This window comes from Chinchilla lanigera, unplaced genomic scaffold (genome assembly GCF_000276665.1).
Source record: "Chinchilla lanigera isolate Chin_1 unplaced genomic scaffold, ChiLan1.0 scaffold00038, whole genome shotgun sequence".
Classification (NCBI taxonomy): Eukaryota; Metazoa; Chordata; class Mammalia; order Rodentia; family Chinchillidae; genus Chinchilla; species Chinchilla lanigera.
In genome coordinates, this window is record NW_004955439.1 from 15084525 (window position 1) to 15096671 (window position 12147).

Genomic DNA, 12147 nt, shown 5'->3' on the forward strand with positions numbered 1-12147 from the left:
GTTTTGTAAGGTGATATATCTGAGATATATAACAAAGCCTTACAGTCAAAGCTGGTTAGCAATTAGTAAAGAGAAAATAAGTAAGTACATAAATAAATAAATAATTAGTAAAGAGATGCATGTACATTTTAGTCCATTAATATGGTGAGAGAATAATAAAAATATACATGTATTTACATATAGGTGGGTGAGTATCCAGATGTGAGTATATATTTCATATGCTGAGTTTTCTATAATATAGCCCCTTCCCCACTTTTTTTCTTTTGTATTTAACTGGAGATGGTAAGGCAAATTGGGGCCCTGGCACTGAAGCAAGCCAGGCTGCTGGTCAGTGCTCCCTGCTTCTCTTAATTGCCCTCTCTAGCAGGGGCTTAACTCTTCTTGTTTTCCAGAAGCCTCACTGAAGCCCTGACTTTCCCTGCCTGTCCCCAACATTCCCTAAAGCTAGTATGTGGTATAATTTTGTAGAAAGTTCCATGTGTAGTTGAAAAAAATATATATTCTGTTGTTGTTTGGTGGAACACTCTATAGATACCTATTAAGTCCTTTGGTTCAAAGGCTTTGTTCACCTCAAATATTTCTTTTTATCTAGTTGATCTATTTGTGACAGTGGGATACTGAAGTTCCCTACTATGATTGTGTTTATGTTTATCTGAGTTTCTTTTTTTTTTTAATTTTTTTTTTGGTACCAGGAATCAAACTCATGACCTTGTACTTTCCAGGCAGGTGCTGTGCCACTGAGCTATATCCCCAGCCCCTATCTGATCTTCTTTATCCAGTAGTACTTCTTTTATGAGGTTGAGTGTACCATTGTGTGTATATATGTTAATAATTGTTATGTCCTGTTGAACTTTTCCCTTGACAATATGTAGTGACCTTTGTCTCTTCTGATCAGTTTTGATTTGAAGTCCACTTTGTCTGAATATAAAAAAGCTACACCTGTTTTCTTGGAGGGGGAGTCCTATTGTATCAAATTTTGTTTTCTATCCTTTGATTTTTAGTCTTTGAATTTCTTTTTGCATTAAATGTGTTTCTTGTATACAGCATAAAGCTGGACTTTGTTTCTGGACCCATTCTCCCAAACTGTGTCTACTATACCTTTTGTCATTTTTAGCTTCATTTCTTCTTTCTGGGATGTCTTTGACAATTTTTTGTAGTGCTGGTTTTATGGTCATGAATTTCTTCAGGTGGTCTTTGATGGTTTTCTGCCCATACAAAATTCTGTCAAGCCATCATGGCAGTGATCCAGCACGGCATGGGGACCCAGACAGACAATGTGTTCCACCCAAACTGGCTTTCACCTTTTTCTTCCCCACCTGACTACTACTTTTCATTTTTTTTTTGCACATGCACATCCACCCTTTTCCAATCAATGCCTGTAACATCACCTAAACCACCCACATATACTCCAACCTAGCCCAATATATACTCTGTTTTTTACTTTTTCCCTTCTCTATCAATTTTGAAGGATAGCTTTGGAGGCTATTCTAGCCTGGCTTGGAAATTGTTTTCTTGTAGAACTTGTAACACATCACTCCAACCTCTCCTAGACTAAAGTTTGTGTTGAGAAGTCTGCTGTAATTCTAATGTGTTTACCTTTATAAGAAATTTGTTTCTTTTCTCTAATGGCTTTTAAGATTTTGTTCTTGTGTTGGACTTCAGGGATTTCTACTATGATGTGTTATGAAGAGGCTCTTTTCTGATCATGGCTAGACATTTATCCATATGTAAAATTCTTTTCCTATATTTGGAAAGTTTTTTGCTATTATTTTAGTGAACAGGTTTTTCTATGACTTTTGTGCTATGTTCTGATTTTTCACCAATTCCAATTAATCCTGAATTAGTTTATGATTAATAAACAGATCAGTAATGTTACCTTAGCTATAGTAAAAAATCAGCAACAAACAGAATCAAAGAGAAAATAAATATTGATATATCCGATAAGCCAGTAATGTAACACCCTTAAGCATTGAAAAGAGATCTATAATTATAGCATGAACACTAAAATAAACCAAATATTGACCTACAGTAAGTATCTACTAAATGGAAAAAATTTACTTCTACTAGCAATATGAAAGTTTTCAACAGTAACAGCATAGAATTAACTAGCTATCTAAATGTTCACTAAGCTTTGGGCTGGGGATTTAGCCCAGTGGCACAGTGCCTGCCTGGCAAGTGCAAGATTGTGAGTTTGATTCCCACTACTGGAAAAACAAACAAACAAACAAACAAACAAACAAAATGTTCATGAAGCTCAACAGTTATATTAGTAGCCAGGCATGGTGGTGGATGCCAATAATCCCAGCCCTCAGGAGGCTGAGGCAGAAGGATCATTGTAAGTTTGAGGCCATGCTGGGCCACATAGTGAGTTCAAGGCCAGCCTGAACTGCACAGCAAGACCCTGTCTTTAAAAAAGAAATACTTTTACTAGTAACGGTAGAGGGGGTGAAGAACTGGAGAATGAAAAAGTAAAATTTGAAAAGTTATTCAATGGAAAATAAGGAAGAGGAGAGAAAAATGAGATGGGGATCCTATTGAGGAGTAAAATGAAGTTATAGTATTAGAAAATAGTCCCATAAAAAGTTCAATAAAAAAAATAGCAAAATACAAGAAATAAAATGAAGACAGAAAAAAGAACAAAGATAAAAGAGGGGGAAAAAGAGAGAGAAAGTGGAAGAAAAAAAATCTCTCCAAATGAAGGAAATATTAAAATATTCTAAAAAGATTGAGTCCAAAAAAATTCCTCTGTGTTTTTGTCTGAATGATTTCTTTACAGGATCTGCAATCTTGGAATCCAACAAGTTTCCCCATATAGCTATGGGGATCTATTGGTTTCCAAGGTGCTCTCCTTTCTCCAGAAGCCCCTCTGTGTGTTCACCCCTGGTTGTGGTAATCATTTAAGCCAAGGCATGTCTTTCCTGATGGTTGTCAGTGGAAAAGCAATCAGACATCTGGTCTCTGCTGGATGTAGGTTGTGGAATAAGAGTTCAAACAGACTGTTGAACTTAATGTGAGCACTTGCCAGGACTCATTTCCCACTATGGAAGTCCTTTCTGGGCTGAACTTAACCTTCTCAGAGGGTTCATAGCTTCACACTCTCAGCCATACTGGTAAATTTATCTTACTCAGTCATACTGGTAAAACTGGAGGATAACACTGGAATCCTTGAAGCTGCTATCCAGGTCCATTCTTTCCCTCTGGGTCTGCTGGCCCCCTGGGTTTACCTTCCCTCTCTGGTGGTTGGCCTCATCTAAGATCAGGTTGGTTAATCCATGCCTCTGCTGCCCCAGCAAGGGGAAACAATGCAGAGCTGGCTTGGAGTTGACAGGTGACTATAGCCAGGATGTGAATCCACAGGTACAGAATTAGTCAAGGGCCAGCAGCATGGCTTCATCTGGTCTGCAATAAGCAGGGGTGTGTGTGTGTGTGTGTGTTTACGCACCATTTCTTAATGTTTTCTAGAACTACTGTGTCATGGGCAAAGAACAATTGTTAAAGACTTATGGCCCTGGCCTATATCTTTGGTTCACTGTCTTAGTTGCTTTCTCATTGCTGGAACAAAATGTCCAATATGCACAAGTTAAATGAGGAGAGGTTTATTTTGGCTGGCAGTCTGCAGAGGTTCCAGTATATAGTCAGCTGGTTCCATAACAGGGTGGCATGGCAGAGGGGTATGCCAAAGGAAAAACAGTTCATGTCATGTCAGGCAGGAAGCAGAAAGTGATCAAGGGAGGAGGAGGGCTATATACCCTTCCAGGGCACACCCACAGTGGCCTATGTCTTCCCACCAGGCTTCACCTCCCAACATTACACCCACTGTAACTCCATCAGTGGAGTACTCTAGTGAAAATCACACATCTTCTGGGAGGTGATCCAGTCACCTCCCAGAAGTCCCACCTATGAACACATGATGCTTTAGCTATATCCATTGCACCCACATATTGGTCAGTTGGGTCTCCTTCAATACATCCTGAGAGCTTCACCAGTCTTCATTTTCCTGCCCTGGGAAATGGGCATAAGTAGCTGCTTTGTGCAAATACAAGGTTGTCAGAAAACTAAGAAAGACAATGAAAGTAAAATGTGTTTTCACCCAGAAATTGCTATATAAGTTGATTTCCTAAAGCAGATGGAGGAAGGCATATGTGGAAATTGCTTTTGGCTGAGTGGATAGAGGAAGACTAAAACCATAAATTGTTGAGTACACCACCTATGCCAGTCGCAGCATATTAGTGGTATGTGAGAATGAGGTTACAGTTCTGTCCTGGAGAATTTATATTTTGCTGAAGAGTGTGCTAAATCAATATTTGAGAGTACAATTTCAATGGTTTTAGGCTTCCAGAGAAATTTAGAGTATGGCTGAGGATCTGGCTGAGGCTCACTATGGGGTTGGGTTTCAAGAAGAGGAAAGGTGAGTTGTATCTTGGCAAACAGACAAGATGAGGAGCAGCAGGAGCAGCATTCCCTGAAGAGACCTGAGTGAGATTAGTGATGCAGGAGGGACAACTAGGGGTTGGTAGAAGTCAGGGCTTTTGTGCTCCCAGCCCAGTGCACGTTGACCAGAGGTTGGCATATGTCCAGACCATAGTCTTACACTTGCCCAGAGTGACATAACCTCATTCTCCTCCCCAGAACCTACTTCTACACTGTTTTTTGTCCTCCTTCTGTTTGATGTCTTGGCAGACATGTATTAAGGTTATTGTTAATGATGTACCAAGAGACTCAGCCCAAGCAGGCTTCTTAAGACACTAATGAAAGTAAATTATGATAGGTCTTGTTTTACTTTAAACTAATGAAGACAAGTTGTGAGTTGTCACTTCAACTGGTCCAGTAGACTATTTTGTAGTTTAACCTGCTTCCTGAACCAGAGTCCACCCCCCAAAAAAAGGAAAATTACGTTTAACCACTAGCTGTATTTTGAAGGAGAGAGGTAGCATTTAGACAAAATAGAATCCTCTTTTCATCCATGGCCAAATGCTTGCAAGAGATGAAAGGGAAATGGAAAGATACGTAAAAATTTTTAAAAAGCCTTTCATCTAAATCTGATTTGTAAATGTCACTCTGAGTTCATGATATATTTAAAACAAACAAAACCAACTAAATGAACAGAACTTATTTCCTAGCTCCGTCTACTGAACAAGTTAGAAACAAGAACTGATGTAGTCAATAAACATTCTTCAGATCTGAGGATGGTCTCCAGATACAAAATTACACCAGAAAGAGCCAGAGTTCCTGCTCACATAATAAGGCATCTGTAGCAATATGTATACTTAGTGATGGGGGCATTGAGGCTAAAAGTATGGTACAAAAAGGGATATTTTCAATTGACAAAAGATAAAAGCTAAAAAGAAAACTGAAAGGTATAATTTCAAACAACTCTAAAGCAAAGTGCACAGAAATGCAAGACCAGGAAGGACTCTTTGCCTTGGTGCTGTGTATTTCTTGTTGCATTAGGTTAGCGGGTAACATTAGTCAGTGGTTTCTGATTAACTAGAGGTATGGTTAGTTTAAAACAGAAAGAATAATCAAAGGATTCTTACTGTTTTCAAGTGCTCAGAATACTGAGTTGGTTTCTATATATTATTTCAAGGTGGCCAGTGAGGATTTTTTTTAATTACTATGTATTCACGTATTTTAGCATATTTGCTGTCTTTCAAACCCATTGTAGTTATTATTCCTTTTGATGCTCAAAAATCATTCCATTTTTAGCCAGGAGGAAAGGTGCATGCCTGCAATCCGAGCACTATGGAGGGCTGATAAAGGAGGATTGAAACTTTGAACAATTTAGTGATTGATTGACACCCTCTCTTAAAAAATAAACAAACAAATAAATAACTTATAGATGAGCAAACAAAAAAATTCTATTTTGCCATTAGGAGCACCTTTGAGTACTCACCCATGAGATCCTAGCAATGTTTGAGGGCTCCCAACTCTCCCCTGTGACCCTGTATTGCACACAGGTATTGTCTGTTTCCTCCTCCGCACTTCAGGTTATGCTTCCTGTTAATGAACACGTTATGTTCAGAGACCATATTTCTTGTCCTAGTGGGTACTTATTGTCCCTGAGTTGGATACTGCTACCAGACCTTCTTAGTGAATGGAACTGAGTGACAAGGTGGTTTTTTTGTTCTTCGTTTATTTAAAAAGATACGTTATGAATTCATAATGAGATTTGCAATTTAAAGTTAGCATGATAAAGATTTTAAATGTTTCAATTTATGTCTCAGTTTATCTAATTTTTATTTTCATATTATTGTTTTTTACACTTAAAACATCCTTAGTGCCATTAAAATAATTACTGACTTGCTTTATTTATTCAGATTAATAATAAAAATGCTATGTAATTACTAACAAAATGGAAACTAGTTAAGTGTTTAGGATTTTTTTAAAGGAATTTTTGTTTTTGTTTTTATCTTTGCCTAACAATATATCCCACTGAGAAAGTCAAAGCACAGTGTTTTTAAAAAGTTACTTGTAATAATCCTCTCTGTGATTGAGCAACTTATTCAATATCTGATCCCATATATTTCTCCTACTTTATTTATAGGGGTTGCCATTTTAAGAATTAAATTTTGTTTAATAATTTTGTAAAACACTTACCCTGTTCCAAAGCCAAATATGTAAAACAATTATACTCAAAGAAATCTGGCCTCTTTCCTTTGTCTACAGTTACCAAGGCCGTGTAACAAGTTACCCCCAAAACTTAGTGGCAAGCATAACCACTTATTATATTCACAGATTTTCTGAGTCATAATTTAGACAGTTTACAACAGGAATATGATTTAACTGTTTTTTGACATCTGGGGCCTCATCATATCTCAATCTGTCTTCTGTTGCTGAGGAGACAGTACTACAGGTTGGATAATGTACAAAGAATATAGGTCTCTGTAACTCACTGTTTTGGAGGCTGAAAGTCCCAACAGTGTGATGCTAGCTCTGGTGATCCTTAGCTTGCTGGTGGAGTCCCATGGTGGTGCAGGATGTCATATGTCCCTATGTTCATTCCCTTTCTCTCTCTCTCTCTCTCTTTCTCTCTCTCTCTCTCTCTCTCTCTCCTCTTCTTCTTTCTAAAACTACCCATGTTCAATAATGAGGGCTCCACTGATGACCATCCCAATTGCCTCCCGAAGGCCTCACCTCTAAACTTCAGGGCCCAAATCAATTCCCATGCTCTTGGTACCTTGTCATGGGGATTAGACTTTGACTTGAGTTCCAGATGGGACAAACCATATTGAAACCACTGCTCAGCTGAAAGCATTGAAGGTTAGGTGCTAGAATTACCCTTAAACAGCTTTTGCTGGCTCAGTTCCTCTCCAGTAGCTTTGTCCTCTAGCCCTTTGTACAGGTCCATTTCCTCCTGTTTGTGGCCTGTTGGCTGGCTTTCTCAGTGTGAGCATCCTAACATGGAATCCCATGGAGGCTATGTGACTCTCCCAAACCACAGGACATCCCTGTGCTGTGATCTCAATTCAGACAGCCAAAAGCCTCATCCCAGTTCATGGCAGGATGAGGAAGAGCCTGTGGGGCTGGAAAAACTGACGTGGCAAGTTTAGAAAATATAAAGTGCCAGGGCATTTTAGTATATCCTTACACTTGAAATGTTCCGAGACAGTAGAAGAAGGGAGAAGCTTACAGTAGCATTCCATTGTACAGTCATCTGGGAAGAGAAACATAGGAAAGATGCGAGTTGTTGTGAGCACAAGGTCCAGGCGCTCAAAGAGGATGGAGTATAAGAGTGAGCAAAGACTCCAGTGCACTGCCAGCAGGTGGCACTACATTTTTCCATCTTGTGGGGAAGGAGGAAGTGTATTCTTATTTGAACGTTTCCCCTTTCTTTATCTTTCTTTTTCCTCCCTCCCTCCCTCTCTCTCTCTTTTTCTCTCTCTCTCTCTTTCATTCTTTCTTTCTTGTAAGTTGACTTATAGAGAAAGCAGTTATAGTTGTAGGTTTTTACAAAAAGTGAACACAGCTTTCCTTTACAGTGCAGCCTCCTGTGAAACGTGTGTGCCGTTTGCCATCACACTCAGAGGAAACTCCACAAGATGTGTGTGCTGGGTGGGGGTGGGAGGGGTGGGGCTGTGATGGTAGTGGTGGTGGTGCAATGTGCCGGTCTCTCCCCATCCTCTCAAGCACATCCTGAAGCCTCATGCTTCCTGATGAGGAGACAAAAGCCCACAGGGGAATCATCTAAGATTGTGCATGTCAGGTAATAACAGCTTCAGGATCATTGGATGGCTGACTTTCAAACAAGTGCTCTTCCAAGTTATGTTTAGGGATTAGTTATTTATATACTTAAAACTATAAATCCAGAAACATTTATAGACCACACATTATATTAATAGTTAACATGATATTAAACTATTATTTGTATTGCAGGAATGATTATTTGAGGAAAACAGCTCAGTTATGTGGCAGAACCTTAGGAGTCTATAGTAGCATGTTCATTTTTCTTAAGATAAACTTAAAAACAGATCAAAAACAATCTTTCCTAATGCCCATGTGATAGGAGTGTGGAGAGAGTGTGGGTGTCTGCACACGTGTGCACGTGGATGAGTAAGCTTGTGTTTTTTTCTTTTCCTTTTTCAGAGTAAATATTCATCTACAGCAAGAGTCAGAAATATCACAGAGATATATTTTTAGGGTGAAATTTTGGTGATGGCTTCTTGGCCCTAAGGCACAAAACTTGACATCAGAGGATAATGATGATATATTGTTTTATTTTATTTTTCAGAATATCATGCTCTTTGATTTAGTTTATCCTTGTCTGTTCCGAAAAGTTCCTTTCTTGTGGTTCCAGTTACTTCAGTGACATCCTCAAGAAAATAACTACACTGTGAGACACACTTCACCATTCTTTTCCATTTCTTTTCTATTTCTCTCCATACTGTCATAGTCATAGCTTAGAATGAAACAATTCCACCAAATATGTATTATGACAGCCAGGCTGACATGGTAAGGCCAGAAATACTGATATGAACAGAAAAGAAATGACGGGGCAAAACAATCACAAATAGGCTTTTCTCTACATCTAAATAATGTTGCATACAAAGGAGATTTTATAGTGAGATCACCCAAAAGTGGGACAAAACTATTAAAAAATGTGAGAATCCTAAACTGATACAATAAAGAGGGGACCACGTGTGTCTTCTTATCCCCCCTAACGTTCAGGTCTAACATCAAACTTAGGGCAGAGCCCTGCAGGAAAATGTTTCCCTTCCCTCCTCATGAAGGTTGTCAGCCTCTATTCTAATAGATGAAAGCCATGTGGCTGGCTCCCTGAAACCATTGCTGACATTCTTTTAATCACTATGCGTAAAAAAAAAAAAAACACTATGCATAGTGAGAAAACTGATTGCCTGTCTGACAAATAAGGAAACTGAGCTTTAGAGAGAGGCAGGTTAACTTGCACAGGTCATGCAGCTCATCAGTGAAAGAATCTGAGCAAAGGTCAGACTTGCTCTTAAGTGGAGTGGGTCCAGGCTTCTCAAGAGCTGAGCTTTATGGAAAGCCTACATGCTACTCTGGGTCCCCATGCTTGCTCCTCAGAAGAGGACCCTTATCCTTTGTCTTGCTCCCCTTGAGCCTATGCCTGGCCCAAGGCAAGTGTTCTGTCTGTACCCCTCAACATGCCCTTGAACCCAGTTGGCAAGCTCTTCTTGGCTTGGCTGGCCATTATTCCTCCAGCCGTTGGAGGTACAGATAGATATCAAGGATTGAGGGTTTAAAACTTTTCACTCCAAGGTTTGATGCACTCATTGTTCTGCAGTGGAGTGTTGCTATTTTGTAGCTGCCATCTGACAGACTCCCAGCTACAGATACTGCTCTCACATATGACACTCTTGTCAGGTCTGTGCCACTCTTGTGCTTCGGGTCACTCTAATCAGCTTCACTGTCCTTCTTGGGAAAGCATAGCACTGCCTGGACAGAGGGTGCCACCTGGAAACGTCCTCTTCTGTAATATACAGTAGTCTATGTCTACTTCCTACTCTTCATTTCTCACCTGGTTTCTTACCAGTTCCTCTTTCTACCTCCTCAATCGTAGTAAACATATCTGTTGCTGCTGGTCCCTACATAGCATATCTGTCCCTATATAGCAGTTCCAAGGGTACATTTCCTACTCCTCTGATATCAGATGTCACCTTTTCAGTTTTGGCCAAAAAAATCTCACTGAAAGACCAAACACCAGAACTGATGTGTTTAGAGCTGCAGTGTGGTTCGGCTATTGCTCCACCATTGGAATGGCCTATTCTTTGGCCTGTGTTCATGGGGGAAAAGACCAGGGCCACAGCTGCACCGAGCCATGGGCAGCAAGGAATATAAGCACAGCATGAGCTTCTTAGTCACTGAGAAGTGCACTGAGCTGCACTTAGTCACTGAGATTCAGGGTGGTTGGCTACTGCAGCACTGTCTGGCAAACACTGACATGGGAACCAGAACCCAGGAGTTAGAACCAACAGGTATCCTGAAAGCATCTCCATCTCTGGGGTCCACACATTGGTTGAGAGACATCTCTTCATCAAAATGGCTATGGCAGTGCATTCCCTGTACCACTCCAAAGACATGCTTCAATCTTTGCTAACTCAATCTCTTAAGCCTCATAATTAGTACCTCTTACAAAGTTTTGTGGGGGCCAATAAAATCACCACCCAGTTCCTACCCACCTCCCTGATGCCTTTGTTCCTATGAAAGCTGGCCAGCTTCCAGGTACTTTGTCCAGCCTCTGCCCCAGCTGCCTCTTTCCCTTCCTCTCTTTCTTCCTTGTAACAGAAACATCTACCAAACACGCACTCTGCATAGGGCTCTGTTTAGGATCTTGTGTGGACAGTATGGATGGACATTCATGGTTCACATCCAGGTTTTGGAGGTAGAAATCTTGTACATTCAGAAGCTCCTTTTTAAAAACAGAAATTGAAAATTATGGATACAAAATGAGGTACAGGGTCTTAAAAGGGCCTTTGTAAGGGAGAGAACTGTATAAGTAATTTGCTTCACACACAGTCAATACACTTGCTGGAGGAGAGGAGTAATATGTGAAAAGATGGCAGGAAACTCTTAGATGATGGTGTATTAGTCATGTTCCCACTGCTGAGACAAAATACTCAACATCTAACCTTTAAAGGGGAGGTTTATTTTGGTTCATGGTTTTCAGAGTATTCAGTCCATGACTGGTTAGCTCCAAGGCAGAAATGAGCTGGTGGAAGATGGTGGAGGAAAGCTACTAACCTCATGGAAACCAGGAAGCAGAGAGAGAAAGGAGGAGCTGGAGAGGGGGTCTACCCTCCAAAGCCACTTCTCTTAGTGACATGCCTCTTCCTACCAGGCCCCACCTCCTAACAGTACATTTACCTATGAATCCACTGATGAAATAGTACTCTCACAGTCCAACACCCTTGAAAAGCCCCAGGTCTGAACACATGAAATTTTGGGGGGACATTCTAGATCTAACAGATAAAGAGCTATAATGCCAATAAACAAAGCCTTTGAACAGGAAGTAACTGGGGCGCCCCTTCAGAATGGGGTTGACAACACTGAATTTTACCTAAGCCCTGTGTCAGTTTTTCATTGCTTAATATAAACAGCTTAAAGGAGGACAGATTTATTTTGGGTCATAATTTCAGAGGTTTAAATCCATGATCATCTGGCTCAAGGTAGAAACTTCATGGTAGAAGGGCATGGCAGCAGAGCTGCTCAAGTCATGGCATCTGAGTAATAGAACACAGGGGAACAGTGCCAGAGTGCCAGTGACCAGATACAGTCCTCAGCCATGCCCTCAAGACTCAGCCAGACACCCCCAAGATGTGCTTTACTAATCTTCTAGACATTTATCAAGATAATAAAGCTGACAGTCAAGATGAACCATCATACCTTGTGATCCTCTGGGCCTAGAAGCATGACTCCTTGGTGGAGTGCTTGTCCAGCACGTACAAGTCCCTGGGACCCATCCCCAGCACTGCAAAAACAAAACAAACAACAAAAAAATAGAGTGCTGTTTGCAAAATAATTAAACAAACAAAAGACAACGTTTAAAAAATCCCCTCACTTTGGGCTGTGGAAAATCACTGGGTTTGATGGACGCTCCTTCCCAGCATGATCTAGATGAGCATCAAGGAGGCCCTTAACTGCAGAGGACAAGCCAGACACTGATCCTCC